At 44.1% G+C, this 24,673-nt stretch overlaps 1 protein-coding gene across 1 annotated transcript in view; it reads right to left on the reverse strand.

Moving 5' to 3' along the window:
- KIRREL3 (kirre like nephrin family adhesion molecule 3) overlaps nt 1-24,673 on the reverse strand; it is a 772,855-nt gene that overhangs the window by 310,213 nt on the left and 437,969 nt on the right. The gene's annotated exons all lie outside the window — the stretch shown is intronic.

Consider the following 24,673-nt stretch of genomic DNA (forward strand, 5'->3'; position numbering starts at 1 on the left):
GGAGTCCCAGCCTGGCATCCAATCCTTGCACTGATTGGGCAATGTGAGAAGTCTTGGGTTGTGCGAGAGGAACACCAACATTACTCCAGCATGGGGGAAACCAGGAGATGCAGAGGTTCCCATTCTGCCAGCATAACATTTTGTAAATTGCCTAGAGAGTTTTGGCTATTGCGTGGTAGAGAAATGCAACCAAGTGGGAAGAAAGGAAATGAAATGTTAGAAGGGCCCCTTTAAATCAATCTATGCATTACTCATATACACAAGTGATATAGTTCTGAACTCAGTTCAAACTGCAGGGGGAATCATATTTTTTTCCAGACACATTAAAAATATCCTCTCCACATTTAGTCAACTAGCACATCAGAGATGGAATATACTATACCTTTCGTCCTGACCTGCTAGTTTACTAAAAACAGAGGCTTGTGTATTATTACCTGGAGGAACTTTCAAACCTATAATCTCCCATATGCCATCTGAACTGGTGCAATCCAGGATTAAAACAGCTAATTCAATGCAATGTGCAGAACTCTTACCTTCTACACTAGGCTTTCCCAGGCTGGTGATACCCAGATGGGTTCAGCCACAGCTCCCATCATGCCCAATTATAGAAGAACATAGGAGTTGCACTCCGACACATCTGGATGGCAACAGGTTGGGGAAGGCTGTTCTAGATGCTAAACTGCTGCAGCTGCCATTCCAAGCCAACCCGAGCCATGTACATGTGGACTATGTTACCTCCTTGAGGTATTCTTTACATGAACATGGCTCGGGACTGCAATACCTGATGTAACAGCTCTCCCAATACAAATCTACCTGTACACTATGCTCAACATCTAAGGTCCTCCTCTGAGTGCCTACTCAGAGTGAGGCTCAGAAGACAGCAACAAGGAAGAGAGCCTTCATGATGGTGCCCACCCAATTATGGAATGATCTCCCTGATGAAGGCCATCCATAGCCAACATTGCTATGTTTTTCGGTGCCAGGTCAAGACTTTTCAGCATTATGTGATGAGATTTTAATCAATCTTGGATCTGTTTTTTTTGGGGGGGGCAGCAGGGGGGTTAGGTTTGGATGACTGCTCAAAGTTGTTTTTAGATGTATTTTGTTGTATGGGGCAATATAGAAATGTAGATGATGATGATGATGATGATGATGATGATGGATGGTGATTTCTAAGAAATTGTGAGCAGGAATTTTTTAAAAACCAATCAGAGACTGAATCATGACTCCAGACAACTGAATTGACATCACATTTGTCACATGATTGCTTCAGAAAGCTCTCAACTCACACACCCAAACCACGGAGAACAGATTCATGGAAGAGAAGTCTATCAATGGCATCCCCATGCAGGTGTTCACTAGCAACATTTTTTCATTAAAGTCCTTGTTCTCTCCGACTGCATGACAGATCTTTGAATGTTGTGCATGAAGTTCTGCATAGGAGTTGTAAGTGCATTTTTAATGAACCCACTTACAAAGAACCTGCAGTCACAGATTCCTACGTTTTCAGCATTTGTGATTGCAGGAGCATTTTAAGCACATGCGGCCAAATGTGCTTAAAAGCCCCTATTCAGATCTTCCTGCTCAACATGAGGATGTTCGAGTACAGAGCTTGCACACTTGCCAATGTCCCTTCCCCTTTTAATGCATTTATGTTGCATTAAAAATGTAGATGCATGTGGAATTGGGATGGAATGGGCTCATGAGTAAAGAAATGTGAACGTGAAAGAGACCAGAAATATACTGAATTGTTTGCAATGACTTCCCAAGCTTTTGGAGTAGTAGTGGAGGATATTTGCCCCACAGTTCTGTTCTCTTAGGTATGTCTAGCTTTGTATGTCTAGTGAGTGCAGAATTTTGGACTGAGTGGGTGTGGCTGATGATGCTGTGAAAGGGGGAGGAGTATAAATGTGGGTTAGTTGGTGGGGAGTTGGGAGTGTCAGGCCTTAGCTAGCCCCCAAGGTTTATCCTGGGATCGTCAGGGGGTCACCCCTGTTCATCTAAATGACACTCAGGGGATCCCGGGAGCAGGCAGGGACGACCCCGGGACGATCCCAGGATAAACCTTAGGTCTAGCTAAGGCCTGAGTTAGGATTGTCAGTGGTGTGGAGAGTGAAAGGAGATAAGATTTTAAGAGACTTAAGAATACTGTTTTTATTAAAACTAGTAGATTAAGCAGGTTGACTTGAATTTGAAGTAACTAAGATCTGTTAAACAAAAATAAACATTTTATTTTATTTTGTTACCTCAAACCACATGTCTGTTTGGCTTGATCACCTGCTCTACAATTACTATCATAAACACCTTATATATAACTTTCTGCTTTTTACATACACAGTAAAACCTTTTCAGATTCTAGCCTTTACCCTCTCATATGAGGGAAAGGTTGTGTTATACCCTACCCTCAGGTTGTTCAAGTGGTGTCGCTTGGCTTGAGGAGGGTTTGTGTGTGACAAGGCCTGGTGTGTGAGGCCTGTGTCGTGACATATTTGGAAAAAAGAAGAAAAAAGGGAGGGAGGGGGAGAAGAAAGACAGAAGAAGATGACATGATGGGATGCCACTATTAGTCAGGAAAATGTTTTTGTCATGCGAGACAAAGTTAATTAAAGAAAAGTTGTCAAGGAAATTGAACATAAAATGCAGAGTTCCATCCATAGGTTCGGAGATGTAAATGTTATTCGCAAATTGGGGGATAAAATGCCATTTGTTTCAGCAAGAACATTAATGTGCTTGGCTCATGCCAGCTGCCTGTCTCAGTCTGCATTTTTTGGCAGTTTGTGGAGAAGCCTATGAAACCACACTAATAGATTTTGATATCTCCGTGCCAAATGCAGACCTCAGCCTTTCCAATTCGCTGCCCACATGGGGAGTATGCAAACAGTGCCATGCTGTTTTTGGTAAGAATATCTGATTGAAGGTTTTTTATTCTGATCACATGTCAATAGTATTTACCCCCCCCCCCTCCCCTGCTTTTAAAATGTGATAAAACACAAGATAGTGAGTGATCACCAAGAACTAAAGGAGCGATTAAGTTTGGAGAGAGATTTAGCATGTTAAAAATTCTGGAGGTGGTTTAATGGCATTGTAAATATCTCCCAAGCAATGTTTTTGTTTTTTGTTTTGTTCTGAAATGCGCTCGGAAGGGGGTGGCATCCAGGTTTGAAAGCTTTCAGCATGGTTGAATTAAGGTAAAGCTCGTGGCGGCCAAAACGTATTAGTTCCTCCCATGACTATACCAGAAGCGCTGTATCACATTGTGTTTTTTTCTGAATAGGTAGACAGCCACCCCCACCTCCGTGTAATCAATAAAGTTTTAGTGTGTCATACATTACACAACACCGCTGAGTATGTACCCAATAAAGAGATGCAATGAAACTTTGCTTTCTGGCATGTTTGCAACCCCTGTTAGTTGCAATCACACTTTACATCGTAGATGTACACTTATAATGTTTTAGGTGTAGGTCTAAGAATTGCATGTTGTCAGGAGACCCTGATTGGCCCAGTACTAGGGAAGTACAAACCTAGCCCTTGATTTCCACTGTTATTCTTGCATTTTAATAAGATGGCATCATGTTTTTGGGATACCTATCTGCAAGAGTGGATTTGCAGTTTTTGCTAGGGATGGATGAATGGATTTCTCTATTTCCAATCCATATCACATTTGCATTTTTTGCTCCATATTCCATTCAGTTCCATTTCCACATTAATCTGTAAATAATTAAAAAAAAAACTGTCTAATTCCATTATTTATATATTTGTTAAAATTTCTCTCTCCCTCTCAAAATAGGCATATTTTGATAGATAGACAATGACTGCAAACTGTCTTACAAGATGCAGGGGAACAGGGGGGGGGGCATAGCTCAGTGTGAAAGAGCACATACTTTGCATGCAGAAGGTCCCAAGTTCAATCCTTGGCTTCTCCAGGAAGGACAAGGAAAGAATCCTGCCTGAATCCCTGAAGAGCCGCTGCCAGTCAGTGTTGACAATACTGGGCTAGATGCAACAATGGTTTGACTCAGTATAAGATAGATTCCCATGTTCCTGTGTTTCTGAGATTGGAAGAAGTACCAAATCTAATGGTTAACTAACTTCTGATCCACACTTTAGTCCAGTTTGTATTGTTATGAATGGGCATTCACATAGACAGAATTCCTGAAGCATCCCTTGTTTTTGAAATGCAGATATGGCTCATTCTTGTACTTTGAATGTGCATCATTATCCACACTTGCTTTAACTGTGTCTCCCTCAGCAAAGAGCAATGAACAGCACGTGAGCTTCATCTGGGCCATGATATCCCTCAGTGTGGCCCCTGCAGTCTTCCACCACTGCTACGGCGGCCACGCCACTGAAATTTGTTAACAGCAAAAACAATGGCAGTTTGCCACTGAATTTTGGTGGCAAGCCATTAAGAAATGTTGAAACTGTCAAATTTTGTTTTTCAAGCTATTTTTCCTCTTTTAGTGTTCCCCTGCAAATCAACAGTGAATTACTGATCATTTTGCTGCCACCGCCTCTGAATTCAGCATCACAATAACCCATGGTCCTTAGTCATCCCAAAGCTGCCCATTCTCCAAGAAGCATAATGCAGATCTATCAGGAACTGGCTTAACTGTAGGGATCTATGAGAAATTAATTTCAGATGATGATGAGGAGGAGGAGGAGGAGGAAGATGAGTTACCCAGCTCGCATCTTCTGGACTGAATGGTAATCTGCAGTCGTCAAAGTCCACAGATTTCTGATTTCCCAAGCTTTGTTCTTGGACACACACCCCAAAATGTGTTTGACAGCATGGGTACATTAGAAAAATGTGCCTGAAACAATGCACATGTTTGAAAAATGTGCACAAACACACTTCAATCAGCAGGAGAAGAATACGTACATTTCAAAGATGCACACAATTGATGTGTACATTTGGAAAAGAAAGAACAAAACAAAAAACCGAAGCTTGCAATCTGATGGGAACTCAAGTTGGAATGAACTTTAAGTTGGAATTTGGAGAAGTTAGGAAAGTTTTGCTGATTCTCATATCCCTATTTAACTGTACATCAGCTTGCAACCCAGTGGCCAAGGTTCTGTCACAAAGCCAACATTCTTCAATCTGCCACCTGTTCAGGTTACTTAACGTCAACCGTGATACGTCATTTTCCTCCAAGAACCAGAAAACTGCAGTTATTTGAAGCGCCCCTTTTTCTCACAGATAAAGGCCTAAATGCATCATGACTCAGTCTGCGTGTATCATTTTGCACAATGCAAGGGAGCCATCCAAGTATTGACTTCACCTAACTTTTCTCATCTTAAAAGCTTCGATGAAATCAGACCGCATCAAAGGTAGCTATTTCTGAAATGCAACATGTAGAAGAAACATCGGCGACCCACTGTGTCCATTAAGGAGCTTCAAATATAAGAGAAAAGTTTTTTTTTTGGAATAAGATATTAGACCTTTCAGAAATCTGTTTGTCGATTAGTCACACAGGCAAGAATTTTGAACTACAGAGTATTCTCCAGCTTTGATACCTCCATGAAATCCCAGCTCAGCTTTCAAAGTCACTGAGAGTAGTTTGATCAGCCATGCAGACACAGCTTAATGTCATCTTTGACTCTGTTATTAGTTAGCAATTGAGCAACGTGTAAGATTTAACTCACTATTACAATATTTGTTACCACCATCTTTCCAGCTCGGGCTTTGAGAATGACCCTTTGTGAAATTGTTGGAGGAAACAATCTGATGAGATGTGGCAGATGAGGGAAATGAAAGGATACATCCATGTTGGGTCAACACCAAATTTTGACAAAAGTTAAAGAAGTTTCGGTAAGGCTTATTGGTAATTCCTCATTGCATCACCAGGAGTCAGTGAAAACGGGTAGACAATGACTGGGATTTGAGGACTGCATTGCCCCCGAAACCCTGCAGGTGCTGAATCTCTCCTCTGAGAAATAGCTGCTACCAACATCTCAAGTAATTCTTCTGAGAACCTCAGCCTACAGGTAGCAGGTGCTCTGTCCTCCAGCAGACCCGTGCTCTTGACAGCCCACCAAAACATTCCATGGTGAGCTGTTGGGAGCCCAATTCTGCTGGGAAATAAGGTACAGGCTTTGTTTCTGAGCCTAATTGCTGGGATTTGGGGGCGATGGTGGCGGGGACTCTGTGGGGGCTGCACGAAGGGCTATGGAGTTGGAAGGTCTGATGTGACTTAAGCAGAATTGCCTTATAAAGAGAATCATAGAATCATAGAATAGCAGAGTTGGAAGGGGGCTACAAGGCCATCGAGTCCAACCCCCTGCTCAATGCAGGAATCCACCCTAAAGCATCCCTCACAGATGGTTGTCCAGCTGCCTCTTGAAGGCCTCTAGTGTAGGAGAGCCCACCACCTCCCTAGGTAACTGGTTCCATTGTCGTACTGCTCTAACAGTGAGGAAGTTTTTCCTGATGTCCAGCTGGAATCTGGCTTCCTTTAACTTGAGCCCGTTATTTCATGTCCTGCACTCTGGGAGGATCGAGAAGAGAAAACATGGCAACACGTCGTTTAATATCAGAGGCAATGAATGCAGGCTAGAACCAGTTTCAAAGAAGTTCTAATCAACTTAGTTATTTTATATACATCATCAGAGAAGGCTTTCGAACACAGTTTAACTACAATGCTGGGTGTATGAGTGTAAGTGAGCAAAGGCATGGAATACATTTACTTGCTTCATTCAGGACTGCAGGGCGCTTGTTGTGGCAGAGGCAGGGAAAGGAAGGAGGGAGAAGGAAGAGGAAGGGGAGGGAGCAGGAAACAGGAACTGATCAACCTCTAGGGCATTCTCTATTGCCCCCTAGTCTCTGGAAGTATGCAGAATTGTTCCTATTATCCAACGTTTGGCAGGCTGCATTTTGGTTGCATGTTGCTCACCCCTGGTATGAAGCAATACGCCTGCTTGGGCAAAAGGAATTTGGGGAAAATCTGAAAGTGTTTTGATAAAACTAGCAGAATTTATCTGGTGAAGGTAGGGATGGGGTTGAGGGGAGATCATTTATGTGTAGCATTACTCATTAGTCTCCTATAATAGCCTTAATATTGTACTCTCTTATTATAGTCTCATTACTCTTATACTGTTTTCCCCCAACTGTGAGTTGGTTCTCTTTGAAATGCACGCATCCTTCTCCCGTGGTTAAAGCATCATTGAGTACATTTTTTCAAAAGTACACATTTTGCATTCATTTTCCTCCCCACATTTATTGTTGAACACATTTTTGGGGATCTGTGGATCACATTGCAGGCTTGGGAATGTATGGACTTGGACCGCAGATTGCATCTGAGTCCAAGTTCAGTCTGGAAGGTGCAAACTTGGTAAATCCTGATTTTAACAAATTTATCATCCATCCCTACTGATGTGCAGGTGTTGGAAGTTGGGTATGAGCCGGAATGGCTCTGATGGCGCATGAGCCTGGGGCACACATCAGGGACTGCCACCCTTGGTTACTATCAACCCTTTGCACCATCTTATTCCTCCAAGGTATAGCAGCACATAGGAGGGCATACATTTTGCCATCACAAGACTTGTCATGTGGTGAGACTGTACAATGGAATTGACTGCCCCCTCCACCACTCCTTGGTATGCACATTTGTTGATGTTATGTCCAGTAAGGCCATAGCTAGACCTAAGGTTTATCCCTGGATCGTCCAGGGGTCAAACCTGTTCATCTAGGTGACACACAGGGGATCCAGTGCTCAGGCAGGGGCGAACCCTGGATGGTCCCAGGATAAACCTTAGGTCTAGCTGTGGCCTAAATATATACTTTTTTCCCCATTGCATGTGTGGATGGGTAGTTCATGGATGGGAGGCAGATGAAACCATGCCAACATTATTTGGTGGGTAGCGGAGAAAAATGAAAAACATAACTACTTTTGACTGGCAGAAGCCCAGCCGCCTGTCTTCATTAATAATCTCCAGAACTACTGTTATTTTCTAGTCTATTTCTGTATTTAAAACCACACGAGACACGGAGGAAAGATCATCAAACCTGCTTCCTAAGTAAAAGAGACATTGGGGTAAGATTTCCAATTTGACCTCTCCATTTACCAGCAACATCTTCTGATCCTGTCTCCACTGATGCCGTCTTGGGCTCCAACTTGAACGAGGCACTCCCCCCTAACCTTTTTAGGCATCCGAGTCAAAAAGAAGAGGACGCAATAATCATCATAATTTTTAAAAAGCTGTTTTCAGCTCACTGCCTTATGCAATCCTATAAATTACTCGGCACCCAGCTGCCAGCTCCGACTATGCCCAATATTGCCTGCAGTAATTATTTGGATCAAATGCAGTTTATCTGCTTCATATTTGTGTTGCTGTGCTCTCTGGTAACTTATAAATGTCATTGCAGTGTTTATTTGTTATAATGAAACTTAATGGGGTTTGAAACCAGTGGCTACGCTTGTGGGCTGCAGGTTTGAAATAATCTCTTCATCTCAGGAGCGGGATGCCTTAAGATAACATTAAATTTACCCTATAGGAATTGAAGATGTATGCACAGCCATATTCATGACTGTGTATTATTCATCAGAGAGATGACTAGCAATCGGGCCCTGGTGCCCAAGGCTAGGGGCTGAAAGCATTGCCACCCACTGGAGGCCAATTTTTTCCACCCAAATGGGAATAGTTGACAAGCTATAAGCCTACATTGTACTCAATCTGTTTTTATTACACCTCCAGAGGAATTCTGGAGAGAGTCGGATATGTGAGATAGCTGCTGGCGAGGAAGATGCTAGATGGTGCAGTTAAATGATGCTTATATGAACAGCAGTATGTACATCCTACATCATCTTGGGTACATTAGGCCTACTCAGATGTTGTCCTCATGTATTGAATGAATACATAAGGGGGGAGTGGGGCCACACCAAATACCTGCACCTCTAATGTCATATGCACCAACTATCTACACACAGACCAGGCATGGACCATTCATGCCTACAGTTTTGCATATATGGCTGAGTTACGGCTGCCATTTGCATAAATGGGTATCTACGGAAAACAGCAAGTTGCAATTTTATGCAAAAGGGTGGCTCGCTGTGGAGTCCAGCGGCTGCACACCACTCACTGGACACTTATGGACCATCCAGCGGCTAATGTGGCATAGTGATCAGGGTCCAGTAAGTGCAGCAGCCCAGGGACTGGAGTTCAGGAGGCCAAGCAAGGGGGTGGTCAGCTGGAAATCCCTATCAGCATTCTCATCACTTCCAACCCAGCTCCATTTAACAACTGGTCAGGATGGTGGTGCTGGGAAGACTTCAAGAGGCTAATCCCTCAACAGCTTTTCACAATCCAGACACCCTTTACAATTCTGGATGCAAAAGACAGCAAATAATAATAATAATAATAATAATAATAATAATAATAATAATAATAATATGCTATTGATCACCTATCAGAAAGCTCAACAAGTCCATGGGAGCAACATGCTTGTCTTCTGTCTCGGATGGAAAACCAATTTCCTCTCTTCATTCATATAGCTAGAAACAAGGATCTGTAAACTCTGATGGTGTCTTCCCTTGAACTTTCTCTATCGAGACATTTAAATTTCTAAGCCTATGCTAAGACTTATCACTCTGCCATTTCTGCTGCTGTTGCTATCCATTTTGCCTCAGCTACGTTTTTTCCCCGTTCATAAGTGGTGGTGGTGAACCATGACCCCGCCCAATGCTCCCAGAGGGGATGTATCAGGCCCAGGTAAAGAAGTCACATTACCATTGCTTCATTACCTCAGACTCTATTGGAGCGAAATGCTCATGGCAAGCTAATAGAAACATCTCTCAAACTGTGCTTCCTTCATGCCCTGTGGAATAAGCTATTCGTCAGAAAACCAGGAAAACAAAAGCAGTCCTGAAAGCTCTTGACCAGAGAGTAACTCAGAGTAACTCAAGATCATCAGATGAAGGTCGGTTACCCATTAATAACTTCTAACTATCTTGTACATCAGGGATGTCAAACCTTGGTCCTGTGGGCCAAATCTGGTCCATTGGGGCTCCAAATATGTCCCTCCAGGGTTCTCCCAGAAGGCCTCACTTACCTGACCACCAACGGTTGGTGGTTTCCCAGTTTTTATGCAGATTTTTCTTTTCATTCTAAAAGGTTGAATGCCTCTTCACAGGCTTAGTTACTGACAGCAAGAGTTTTAAGTGAAAACATGCTGGTACTTTTGGTATTTTGAGTCTGCCAACCCATCATTGCACCCTCCAAAAGCTTCTCAAAACCTGAATTCAGCCCTCATGATGAAAGAGGTTTGACACACCTGTTGCACACCGAGTCACCTAAAGTTGCTTGTTTTGTGGTCCCAAGGGCAAGACGGTATCAGCAGGTGCACCTGGTGTCAGAGTTAAGCCATACTTAGCTGTCAAGTGGGAGTCATAGCTGGGTAGAGTAACAGCCTTTATTTATTTATTTATTTTCCTGGCAGGGCTACTGAATATTGAACATCTGTAGGCAAACTTCAAACCTCATCCCTTTAGAAAGGAATGTAGGTGATTGTGCCCACCACAGAGGTTTCTCTGCATTTAACGGAAGTAAGAAGATTGCAAAAACGGAATCTGCTATGTGTGGCAGGTTGTTGCAGCTGATCAAGCCAGTGCATTGAAGATGGGGAGCAGATAAATACTCCCATCATAAAGTGCTGCCCAAGGCTGTCTAAGGCCCAGTCAGGTTGTTTGCCTAGTTATAAATGTGTCCCTGACCCCAGTACAGCTTTAATTGCATCCCAGATCAATGTCTCTGGCACATCACGTAAATGAAAAACAATTGTTAGCGAGGGCCCTATAATCAAAGCAATATCCACCAATAACTTATTCAGTGGTCAAGAAAACTGTGAATACATTATTAGATAAATTTCATTCGGGCAAAAAAAAAATTGGAAACAATTTGTATGCAATTTATTTGAGGACAAGTGGGAGAGAAGGAAATAATCTTGCCTATACAATGCAATTCTTATTCATCAAGCCTTGCTAATTCCTCAGACTGGGATCTAGTTAGAACATGAAGCTTAACATGAAGGATAGAGGAAGCCAAATCAGGTATTTTTTTTAAAAAAAAAGTAGAAACAAACTAACAGGCTATATGGAAGGCAGCAAGGCTTAGAACACAGCATTAAGGGGAATCAAAATGATTAAGGCCACAGCTAGACCTAAGGTTTATCCTGGGATCATCCAGGGTTCGCCCCTGCTTGAGCACTGGATCCCCCATGTGTCACCTAGATGAACAGTTTTGACCCCTGGATGATCCAGGGATAAACCTTAGGTCTAGCTATGGCCTAAGTGTCTGGTGCACCTTCCTCATGAAGAGAGGCTAAAGTCGTCAGGGATTTCTTAGTTTAGGAAAGAGACCACTATGGGAGGACATGGAAGAAGTATACAAAAAACATGGTCAGTACTGAAAAAGTAGAGAAGAATGTTTTTATCTGCTGATCTTGGGAGGTATGCAAGCTTTTGGGAAAAGAAGTGGGTAGGCGGAAAAGTTTCATTTTGGATGAGACGGAAATGAAAGCACTGATTGCAGAAAGGAGAGCTACAGGTGATCAATGTTGTCAGACATGACAGGCAACTCCAAATGGTTGTTCGGCAGGGGAGATGGGGAATGCTCAACCCGCGGCCATGGGTGAGGATCTCTACATCAGGGCCATTTAGCTCCCAGTTGGAATCTTTGGCAAGGCTTTCTTCAAACTCTGTCTAACCCCTTTAAAGATTCCTGTGCATGTCCCAGACTGAACTGGAGGCGAATGCTTGGAACATTTATTTCCAGGCCATCCTAAATATTTCATTTAACATTTGCTTCCAAAAATATCAATAGGTTTTCCTCACCCACCCACCCCTCTCTAACAAAGCTAAAGACTTGTATATGCTACACAGTCGGCCTCTCATAAATATTGATGAGAATTATTAGTCATGCAATATTTCACTATCTTCCTATTCAAATCTCTATAAAACCACATTGTACGCCAACCCCTCCCAGTTCAAGCTAAGAGACAAAACACATTTCACCACTAGATGCATCCATCTATTTATAGAATTACGGTATACACAAATGAATCATAGAATCTACTGAAGACTTAGCTAGCTATGTGTTTAGGAGAATCATATGGTGCAGCCCTTGTAGGACTGGATCGTACCACTTCAGAATGCATGTGCTCTCCCACATTTCTGCTCAGAGATGTAGAATCATGGAAAATACTAAGTTATAATCCTAAATGCTTTCTACATGCTAGGATCTTTTGACAGGTGTTTGGCATTCAGCAATGTAATCCCCTTACCTGTGGCCTGAAATGATGCATTCTATGAAGGGCTGGACTCCACAACTGCCCTGATGTTGGCATTGTTGAACTGTAGGCTGCCATCAAGTGGGAGCCAGGAGTCAGAACCAGGAATCAGAGCCAGGAGATTGCCTATATAGACTCTCAGGCTAAACAGAAACATTTTTTTATAGCCTTGCCTGTCTTGAGTATAGCCAATGGCTATCCCAGTAGCTGTTCATGTCAATAGTCCTCCAACCTGCAGCTGTACTGGTTAAGCCAATACAGAATCCATATACTGATCTATGGGCTAATGGTTCTAGGCTTGACATCTCCTGATATAGTAACAGACAGTACTGTACTTAAATGGATGAGTTTTTAAAAATTGCATATTAATGTGGAAATGCCATTCTGCCATGCCCGGCAAGGCCTGGGCATGGGGAGGCTAATTGTGGCCGGGGTGAGTGGAGAGACGTGCCCAATTCCCATTGGGCAATTACGGGTGGTGCCACTAGGTTGGGAGGGGTTAATTCCAGGCCGATAAATGGGCACTTACCCCTCCCAGATCCACATTGCTCACGCGGCTCCCTCCCTCCCTGTAGGCAGTGTGAGTTCTGTGTCACCTTTCGGGGCCAAGTAGGAATTTTTTAATCACGTTCTCAATTGTGCATGAGTTTTTTCACTTACTCCACACTGTAAGAGTCTGGGAGCATAATTAGGTTGATTTGGCATTGTTTGCTAATTTGGTCACATTTGGTTATTTCTAGGTAGGAACAGGCATCCAGGGGGATTTTGAATGGTGAGCATTCACGGGCACTGTTGTGGTGACAGGTAATTCCTGAGGGCTCCCAGTGTTGAGCCTTGTGGTCGGGCTGGGAGATAAAGATTACCTCTGAGGCCAACCTTTCTCACCCACCTTGAGCCTTGTGGCCTGGGTTTGGGGGTGACACCAGAAGGTCTCTCTACCCTAAAAGGGGGCAGCCAGTGGGAGGGCGAATGATGCAGCACCAACCCACTGTCCAAGAATGCTCACCCTACACAGAAAGGTCTGTAAGCAGGCCAGGCTGGATGACCGATAGGATCCCCCTTTGCAGATCAAAGTGGGGATAAGTGGCCCTGTTTAAACCCAAAGTTCTGTGTGTCGTCTCTTTATTTCTAACCTCTGTCTTGCAATGGGTAATAGAACTTAATTATGGGTAACCTTGGCAGTAAATAGGTGACCTGGAGAGAAAATACACAGATTTACCCAGCCCTAGACACAGAATGGCAGCTTTCGATACTAAGATCTGTGTATATTATTTATTGTTTTACATTGTTCTGATTTTATCTGTAAGCCACTCAGAGATCTGAGTAATATAGGGTGGGATACAAAAGTTTTAATGAATATATAAGGTCTGTTTAGTATGCTAGTGTAAAACCAACAACATAGGAAGAGCACATGGTTATGGTCACCATATATGCTGCCATTTAAATAGGTGCTAACCAGCATTTGGTATATTCAGCTCTGGACAAAGATCTTCAAGGCAAACAAACAAACAAAAATTATGGGAGTTCTGAGAATAGTTTCAGTTTTAGTTTCTTAGAGAGGCTAAGACAGATTGCTGGAGGATTTATAGCATCATTTTAAGTTGGCTTAATGGTATAAACAGACCTGCAATTGTGGGTTCTGGTCCAGTGGAGGCTGAGTCAATGGAGTGACCTGCATTGCTTATGAAATATTACCTGCTGGGAAAGAGTTTATTATGGTACCCAGAGACATGGAAGTGGATGTGAAAAGGGCCATGGCCCTTAACAGAGAGGACAATTATGCCTGAATAGGTGCTATTAGGGCATCTCTGGTACTGTAATAGACACTTTTAGAAAGAAAACCTCAGTGCAGAGGGTGGGGGGAGAATGTGTATATAAAAAGGGCTGATCTTTTGCTTAATTTCCTATTACTCCTTGCTGAAAAGAACTGGGCAATAAAGAGCCAAAAGTTACATGTTCAGCTTACCACCAAAAGCAAATACCAGTGCAAGACATCTGATCCTTTTGATACTCTCTGCTTATGTACAGATTTTTGCTTAACTGTGAGAGTGCCTTACAAAGAATAGATGGATTTCCAAGGCCCAAAGCTCTGAACATGGCAAATATTTGATAAGCTTTCTGCCAGGCTGACATGCGTTCTTCACATCGAGGGATGCCTGCAGAGTTTGATATTTGCAGGGTCCACTATGAATGGGCCTGATCTGCTCCTTTCTTACTAATGTTGAATTCAGAACTGATTTTGCATTTCTCTAAATGGTCTGAAGCCATTTGCTGCAGTTTTTAATGTAGTGCTGGGGAAAGAACCCTCTCCCACTTTTGCTACCACATCCATAGTCCGTTGAAAGTGGGAAGGCATTCTACAAAATTTGCAGGAAGTAGGCAAGAATTTAAATATTTTTGGAAGTGGAGGAGGGTTTACCAGCAAAAACGAGAGCAGCAGTTTCTGTTTTTAAATGGCTTGGGGCCAGGTTATCTGAAGGAACGCCTTCTCCCATATGTATCTGCCTGGACCCTAAGATCATCTTCAGGGGTCCTTCTCTGTGAGCCCCTGCCAAAGGAAGTAAGGCAGGTGACTACGAGGAGGATGGCCTTCTCTGCTGAGACACCGAGCTGTGGAATGAGCTCCCTAGAGAGATTTGCCTGGCACCTACATTGTACTCTTTTCTGCACGAGGTGAAGACCTTTTTATTTTCCCAGTATTTTAAGTTTACCATTTTAGGCTTTGCTGTTTTAAATCTGTATTTTGAATCTGTATAAATTTCTACATTGCTGCTCGGTTTTATCCTGGTTGTGCTTTTACATTGTGTTTTTACATTGTGGTTTGTTTTATACCTAGAATTGTCCTTGATGGTTTTAATTTTGTGAACTGACCAGAGAACTTCTGCTATTGGGTGGTATAGAAATGCAATAAATAAATAAAATGGCGATGACGGAATCCATCAATTTTGGTTTCTTCCAGTTTCTCATTATTCCAAACTTAAATTCAGTTTATCCCAAATTTTGATGTTTGATTCTTAAGTTCACATAAAAATGCACAAGCATTCTTTGCACATGTCTCCCAACACACTCATTTTTAAATGCATTTTTGCCTAATGTACACATTATTGCAAGCAACTTTCCTAATATAATGCATTTTAAACATTATTTTCCCTATTGTACACATTTTTGTATATGGGTATGTATCCCACACTAGAGACATTCAAGAGGCAGCTGAACAACCATCTGTCAGGGATGATTTAAGGTGGATTCCTGCATTGAGCAGGGGGTTGGACTCAATGGCCTTATAGGCCCCTTCCAACTCTACTATTCTATGATTCTATGATCTCTGGCTTTGCCCATACTCACTTATATACACTCATTTCTTTTTCAGTTTGGTGCCTGCTTCTTCAATAAGGTTTCGAACTAGCTCAGAAGAAGCTCCTTGCACCTACCTGACAGCAGACAAAACAAAAATATTTGCTCTCCATTCAAGATTAACTTGCATCAGTGTCTGATTAACATGCATGCCACCGAGAGACTCATTCTGCTGATAAAGATGCATTTTAAACAATTGCTTGGGTGCGTGCTGCAGCTTCCCCCAGCTCCCATTAGAATTCCCTTTGGTGGGTGAAGAACAAAAGGCTCCATTCAGCTTATACAGGATCTGCCTTTCCTAATCACTTGCAACTGTATCTCCTTGGTAAGATGAAAGTGACAGTGCTTGGAGAAATGGAAGCTCCCCAACACACAACTGCCAAGTGACGGAGCAGGCAGAAACTTCATTTCCACTGACAGCAGAGGGGTAAAGATCGCGTTTGAGTGGCGCTCTGATGCCCATTAGGGAGATCAACTAACCAGACTATAAGATCACATAATAGAATTACTTGGAAATCCATTGCAAAGGTCCTATAAACCAAATGGGACAATCATGTGCAATAACATTTCCTCTGGCCAGGTATTACAACTTATGTCTGATAAGGTATAGATACTTTGATTAGGAATAGGCAGATCTTTTGAGCCTGATCTCATTGAAGTTCTCATTTTTCCATCACCAAGCTTCTGCAAGATTGGAGCCATTTGTTTTCCACATGGAAATGTGTACATATCCCCATGCACTTCCCCCCCCCTAAATGCACACATGGGCCTCAGCTAGACCTACCTGTCTGGCGCAATGGAGGGGTGAAGATCTCGCAATATTTTTTATCATGAGATCTCCCCCCTCTGTTTTCACACAGCGCACAATGACCTCAGAGAGGGAGAGGACGTCATGCCCGCCATTTTGTTTTTAAAGAGGAAGCCACTCATGAGCACTTGTGCACAAGAGGTAACTTTTTTTAAAAAAAAAACCTGCTCCCCCCACCCCACCCCCACAATGGGCACAGAGCTCCTGAGGAGCTCTGTGCCCCATGCGCTGGTTCCAGCTCCTCGCGAGTAACTGCGAGGAGCCGGGACAAATCATGATGGTAGGCCACACTTTCCACGGTCTTGGGATCATCCTGAGACCATGGAAAAAGCAGGCCTAAAGTGTAGGGCCATATCCTGGGGCAAGGGAGGGATCATCCCTCCTTGATCCCAGGATCCCCTGTGCATCACGTGAATTTACTGTGCATCACGTGAATATCCTGGGGATCGCCCCGGGATAAAGCCACATCTAGCTATGGCCATGATTTGCATGCATTTCTTTCCACTGAAAACACCCTAGTTTTTGTCACAATGCAACATAGCTGAATCGGATCAGCCATGTTGCACTGTGATGCATCTCATTCATCTGTTGTATTCCAAGAAGGATGAAGTTGCAGCAGTAATGGAAAACAGTGACATTGAAGAATATCAGAGGAAGGGAGCATTTGCACAGAGGCTTTTTGGACAATATTTCTACATCTCCCGATTCTGCAAAAATGCTGTTTTGATTTGAAAAATTAGAGGCTATTTAAGATGGACCCATCCTATGTCCATTACTTGGCCTCTTCAAAAGTTAGCATTGCTGAGAATGGGGCTAGGGTCCAGATTTGTTCAGTCCAATATTTATGTGAATCTACCAGATCTGTACTTCTGAAAACTAAGTGAACTAGAATAGGGTTCTACCCCAAAATTGACACCTTTTCTAATTTTGCAATCCAGTTCTCCATTCAATGAAATGGTGCACAAAAACACACACATTAGGGGAAAGTGTACATAAAATTCCACATAGTGAAAGAAATGCGGGCAAATAATCATGAACATTGCACAGAGAAAGGTATTATGATAAAGCGAATAGATTGTCAAAATGGGTGTAGATTTGCAAAAAGTGCACACAAATGTGTACATATTGGGGAAAGTGCATGCAGAATGCATATTTTTTGAGAGCCGTGCATGAAAATGTTCATAAATTTTCATGAGGAATTTAATATATTTTTTTGGGGGGGGGGGAAATCACACATGGATGCAGAATTGGGCTGAAATGAACTTAAGATGGAGGCAAAGGCTATCAATGGCTTCTAGCCCTGATGGTTGTGTGCTATCTCCAGTATTCGAGGAAATAAGCCTGTGTGCACCAGTTGCTGGGGAACATGGGTGGGAGGGTGCTCTTGCACCATGTCCTGCTTGTTCATCCCTGGCCGATAGCTGGTTGGCCACTGTGGGAACAGAGTGCTGGACTAGATGGACCCTTGGCCTGATCCAGCAGGGCTCTTCTTATGTTCTAAGATCAGGAAACTGAGAAACTGAGCTGAACTGAAATTCACAGATCTATTGATCCCAAAACGGTCCCTTTGCTCCATCCTTGGGAATGTGATTTGAAGGCTCCACCACGGATGCCTGATAGCAATACCCTGTTTTTCTGAGCCTCTTTGTAGAGGGGAGGGTCTGAGCATTCCCACTGACTTTTGCAAACAGAACTCGTGCAATCAGCTGCCTGAACATGTTGCTTGAGAAGCTAATAACTCCTCGACCTTCCATTGACAAACCATTCAGCCGCCAAAGCGTTTTCTCAATAGCAATTCTTTTTTCTTCGTCTTCATCTTTTGTCTTGCTTTTGTGCAATTTAACTGCCTCGATTTTGCATGCCTTTGGCTTATGATAAACTCTGTAGTGATAAAGTCCCCCCACACCTCCCTTTCCCCTTCTTCCAAGTTTCATTAGAAAACAGAAGAGGGGGTAGGAAAGAGAGACCAAATTAACAGGAAAACAAATGGAAATAGAGAAGCTCTTTCTCTGTTGACAACCGTCACCCCATTAGATCCCTTTAAGCAGGACAAATAAGCCACTCAGCTGCACAAGTGGGCTTTTATATTTATTCTAAATTAGAAACAAAATAATTGCTGCCTTTCCTTTAATGGACGCGCCAGTTAATTGTTCTAATAGCTCACTGACTCCTGCGGGGGGGGGGGGGAGGAGAGGGCGCATGCATACAAATGCATGCGCCTGTGTTGCCATTTTACCAGTTGTTCAGTGTAGACCAAGGTACATTATGCAAACCCAGCTTGAACTCCCCCCCCCCCCGTTCTGTCGTGGGCTCCGTGGCGCAGGGCTGCCATTCTAGATCAATTATTAATATGCACAAGTTATAATTATTTGGAGGGTTGGTGCAAGATAATTATAAACCATAAAACAGCTTTCATCTGCATGCCTAAGTGCCTTCCTCTTCCCCGTCCCGCAACTCCAGATCTGAATCCTGTATATACAAAAGCAAGGGACAGGCGGGAGTTCAAGGTGGAATGTAAAACAACAACAACAAAGAAACCCAGATCTCCTTTGTGGAGTTACGAATAAGTTAAGCTGCCTCACACCAGGGGTACAAACCTCAGGCATGGGAGCCCAATCCAGCCCACTTGAGGGTAACAATTTGCTCCCCAGAGTTTTCCAAGTAGCCACAGTCCCTTCTCCTGGTCTCACGCACTTTCTCCTGACCATCAGTTGTTGATTTCCCACTTCTTTTGTGCAATTTTCCCCAGTCTAGAAGAGTGAAGAGCTTTATGCATCATCATCATCATCATCATCATCATCATCATCATCATCTGCTGGATTTTTTTTTTTAAACTATATTTTGGCCCCACTTCTTTGGCCTACCTACCACTAGAATGTGGTCCCCAAAATGTTATTCAAATGTTGGGCTGAAAGAGGTTCTGCACACCTGCCTCATGCCGGGCCTGTTCAGATGACATGCTGAGCCATGGTTAGAAGAAAGCAGGTGGGACAAGGAGAATGGATTGTGGCCATCACGGGCTGTCTATAAGGGAAAATGCTCCCTAAGGGCAGGATGGAGAAAGCCTTCAAGGTTCTGGGCTTCAGAATAGTTTCAGAATTGCAACAACTTCCTCTTATATTGTGGTGCATCCCTAAAGGGATCTTTAGGTAAACTAATTAAGTTGTGTTAGCTTAGTCAGGGATCTTAGCTTTAGAAGCTGATGAGGACAGTATATCTGAATTGCTGATGGATGGATTGTTTTGCATAATAAAGCCTATTTACTCCATTGCTTTACATACACACTGGGAAGGCTCACTATTTGACATTCAGCTAGCCCAGTACTGCCTGCTCTAACAAACTTTCAAATAGCCTTATGAGGTAGTGTTCAAAATAAAATAAACATTGTTGCTACCATTCTTGGGAGCTACTGAGGCCAGAGTTGGAGAACTTCTGCTCTGCATGCAGCTGTCCCTTGGCAGTAAGCAACCATAAATTGCAGATGCAGCATCTTTCTGACAGTGATGTATTCTCAGGCTCTAGGCAGGAAACCCTATACAAGGCTTCTGTTTGGGTTGGGACTTTGCCTGAAGAACAAGTCTTCTTCACTTCAGCATGTTTCTTGGCTTTGAGTCCCTGGCACAATTCTTTCCTGGTTCTCCTCTGAGTGCTACTGATGACTTTGCCATGATAAGCTTGCTTTAGTAACATAAGAGAAAGCCATCCAGGCAAAAGCAACCTTTCCATTGCGTATAAAATAGCCCAGAGATTCTAGGTTCCAAATTTGTCTTTTCTATGGACTCTTTGGGGGGAAATCAACATAAGTCCTACTTAGAGTAGACCCATTGAAATGACTGGGGCTTCAGTTGGGACATGACTAACTCAAGTCCTATTAATTTCAGTGGGTCTGCTCTAAGTAGGACTCGTGTTGGATTTTACTCTTGAAACTGTGTGTCTGTGCATGTGTCTGAAACACCAGAATAAAATCCCTGCATCAATGGTGTAAATTTGTAGATTAGGACACTGACTCTCCAAAGAGTACGCACACTTCATCCTATCTGTTTTGTTGCCCTTGCAAAAAGAAAGAATGGGAATACACTTCAGCACTAGAATGGTGCAATGTCTCTTCATACTATATTTTGTATTCTTAATTTTATTTATTACATTTATATCCCACCTTTTGTCCTCCAAGGAATCCAAGGCAACACACATGATACTCTTCCTCCTCCATTCCATTTTATCCTCACAACAACCTTGTGAGGTAGGTTGGGCTGCGAGTCTGGACTGGACTAAAGTCACCCAGTGAGCTTCCATGGCCAAATGGGGAATAGAACCTGGATCTCCCGACTCCCAGCCCAACACTCTAGCCACTACGCCACACTGACTTGTCAATAGCAGGGCCATCCCAAGGCATTTTGCGCCTGAGGCAGAGCAGCAAATGACACCCCTTCCCCCAGTCAAGGGGCAAAGTACCTCTGAAGTACAGTACTGACATTAAGACATAATTTATTTTAGAGTGGTGCAAGGATAATTGATAACTGAGAATTATTTTGATGTGCATATTGACTTGTACATTCATCTAGGCAGACATTATAGGGAATGTGTGGAGAATCATTAACATCACCTCATGCTTCGAGTATGTTTTGCTTGTTTGTAATAAAGAAGCCTATGAGCATGTGTTATTATGTGTACTTATTGAGTTGCGAGTTGTCAATGCAGATGACAGCATAGGTTATGCATGTGAATCATTAATGATGCTCCCTAATCCTGAGTAGGTGGTGTTTGCTACAGATATCCCAGAATGCTTCACACCCAGGCATGTCAGCGAGAGAGTGCAATCTGGCAATACACCACCCACTAAAGCTGCCTTCCATTTCAGCTGAACGAATCTGCTACTTGACAGAAATGCCATGTCTCGGTGTAGATCCATCTTGCATGTTAAACTGAAGGCTGGCAGACACAGGAGAAAGATGCAGGCCCATGCTCCCCCAACTCCTTATCACACACATAACCTTCAATGTGAATCTACATTAATATTTCCTCTACAAGAACAGCATCCACTGATGGGTTCCAAAGCCCATCCACTCTGTTTTGAGATGGACAGATCATGCAAGTGGAAGCTGTTTGGTAGGCAGCTCTGAACCTTGCTCCTGCACCATCCCAGATGTGTAAGCTATATGCCCAGATGTGTGTGAATTAGTCCTGATAAGGAAAAAGTTAAAAACACCAGGGGTGTGTGCTCTGCTCTGTTACAGATCCCAGGATCTGAAGCGGAGCGGGCCGATCCGGACCTCTGAAGCCTGGCTCCGGAGTGGATCAGGGGAGGTCCGGATTGACTCAAAGCGGTTTGAAACGGTCCGAAGCTTCAGAGCAAGGTAAGTGGGGAGGGGAGCTTACCTGGCTCCCCCGTCTGCCACGGCCACTGTGGTGGGTGCAGCGATGCTGGCGGAGCCAGGTAAGGGGAGAAAGGGTTTACCTGGCTCCGTCATGGACTGGGCGGCAGCTTCAACTGCAGCCCAGGCTTCAGGCTGGTCCAGCCTGAGGCCTGGGCCGCAGTTGAAGCTGCTGCCAAGACCACAATGGAGCCAGGTAAGTGGAGGGGGAGGGGGGCTTATTCAGCTCCCATTTTGTCCCCCCTTCCCCACTTACCTGCCTCCACTGTCTGCAGCGGAGGCAAGTAAGTGGGGAAGGGGTGGCAAAATGGGGGCCGAATATCGATCCAAACCTCCGGATCTCGCTCTGGATCCGGTTCTGGAGAGGATTGGGGGAGATTTGGATCGACCCAAACCGGTTTGGGCGTGATCCAGAAGGTCTGGATCAGGTTCTGAAGTGGTTCAGGTAGGGGGTGCACAGCCAAAAACACTATGAGGACATTCTGAAGAGTAAAAGTTCAGTCCTATGCATGCTTAGACATTAAAAGTCCTACAACACCCAGCATGCTCCCAACTGGGAGTTGTAGGACATTTGCTTTTTTTCTTTCCTTCTTTCCTTCTTTCCACACATAGGATTGAAGGATTGAATGAGCGTGACCATAAATCCGGATCCCCCAGGATAAGTCTGGAAATTGGGGGGGGGGGGGATCCAGCGTCTGGGGGGGAAATGTAATAATTAATTAAAATATCCAGGAGTTCTGATCTCCCCCACGCCGCTCCGGCCCTTTTCTTCCCCGCCGCGATCATGGAGGCCAAGGAAACGCCCAAAGTGGTGCGGGGGAGGATCTTGGAAGATGTGTTTCCATCTCCTTCCCCTCTGAGTGTCTTGTCCTTGCTCCTCCTTGCTTCCTGTCAGTTTACCTGGGCCAGATCTACACTAAGTCGCCACCGCCAGACGTGCCCCCCGCTGAATCTCAGGCCTGGGGAAACGTCCTGTTGTGCATTGGGGGAGGGGGAACGTGAGCCAGAGGCGGCCACGAAGAGATCAACTGTGGGGAAAATGAGGTGAGTCAGCCGAGCTGCCACGGCCGCCCCTACCTTCTTTCTCCTGCTTCTCCTCCTCCTGCTCGCTCCTCCTCGTGCGCACAAGTGTAGCGGGTGGTGTGGCGCCTCCTTTCCTGCTGCTGAGGGAGGAGGAAGGGGGCTGTGGGCGGGGAGGCACAGAAGGAGCGTGCTCTACCTGGCCACCGGGTAGGTGCAAACAGCGCTGCCTGCCCGCACGTCTCTCTGTGTGTCTAGCCCTACTCAGAAGCAAGCAGGACAAGACTTCTGAATGTCTGAATTACTCCGCAACACTTTTAAAGAGCACCCCAAATTCAAAGTCTCTGCACATCTATTCACAAGTAAGCAGGTCTCTGGTCTGTAAAATGCACATCTTAATTCTGTGCAGCAGCTCTCTTGCCTGCAAAAGGCACTGCTCAAAATCTTTGCAACTCTCCCATCCTTTGCTGGATATTTAAAGGTTAAATGCTTTTAAATATCCCCTTATCCCCAATCAGTGATCAGAGTTAACAGCAAAAGAAGCTTGCACAGGGATGGAAACCCCCAGGGGCTGCATCCAGCCTGTGGGCTGGAGGATTTCCGTTCATTTTCTATGGGGACAGGCCCTGACGTTGTCCAATCCAGTGTGGGCACAGCGGTTTGAGTGTTGGACTGGGACTTGCCAGATCCAGGTTCTAGTCCCCACTTGTCCATGCAGGTGACTTTGGGCCAGTCACAGACTATCAGCCCAACCGACCTTACAGGGTTGTTTTTGTGAGGATAAAATGGAGAGGCGGAAGATTATGTATGCTACCTCGGGTTCCTCGGAGGAAAAAAGGTAGGATATAAATGCAGTAATAATAAATAGTTACAAGTGGCATGAAAGTAGGGCTTTGAGATTGGTCTTTCCTCTCTTCTCACCATCCTCCCTAAATTGTGCATGTTTATCTGTGGAAAGTGGTTACTAGATGATGACGATGAGCATTTAGTCAAACTGTTTTAACAACACAACAGCCCTTTAAGGTAGGCCAATTGGACTAAGAGATTTTATTCGGTTTCTAAGGAATTTCTAAGGCTGGGCATGTTGGGGTGGGGCACACCTTCTTGAGGGTGGCCATACTGTCATATGACCAAGACCACACCCCCTTAGGGGCCAGTCATGTCAAGATGGTCCCGCCTTGGGGGCTGGGCATGTTGAGGTGGGCATGCCTCCTTGAGGGTGGCCATATTGTCCTCCTTCTTGATTTCCAAAATATGGTCACCCCAGATTAAATTGTAAATATAGAGGGACGGTAAGGCCATGGGCAACCGTCCCGCCTCTTCCAACTCCTAACCTCCCCACATCTGAAAGTAGATTGCAACCTCATTTGACTAAATGCAGTTATGGTCCTCTCCACAATTAGAATTTTGCACAATCCCGACTGAGGAGAGGACTGTAGAGCTACAGCTCTGTGTTCAGTCGAATGTTATTAAAATCTCCCTTCAGAATGTCGCTTTTCACACAGGAAGGTCAGAGGGTTGAGCAGGGTGATTTTTTTACATTAACATATTTTGTAGAACAGGTTTGTTTTAATCGTGTGGTGTAGAATTAGACATGTGACCAAGGCCATGCCCCCTTCGGGGCTTTCATGTCAAGATGGGCCTGCCTTGAGAGCTGAGCATGTTGGGGTGGGCATACCTCCTTGAGGGCCAGCCATGTTGTCCTCCTTTTTGGTTTCCAAAATAGGGTGGAGTTGGTGGGGCCTCCCTGCATGGCATTCATGGACCCTCCATGTTTAGACTTTTTGAATGCCTGCATGGGGCGAATGGCAACTAGTTATGCATCTCAGACCTGGCTAT

This window comes from Elgaria multicarinata, chromosome 12 (genome assembly GCF_023053635.1).
Source record: "Elgaria multicarinata webbii isolate HBS135686 ecotype San Diego chromosome 12, rElgMul1.1.pri, whole genome shotgun sequence".
Taxonomy (NCBI): Eukaryota; Metazoa; Chordata; class Lepidosauria; order Squamata; family Anguidae; genus Elgaria; species Elgaria multicarinata.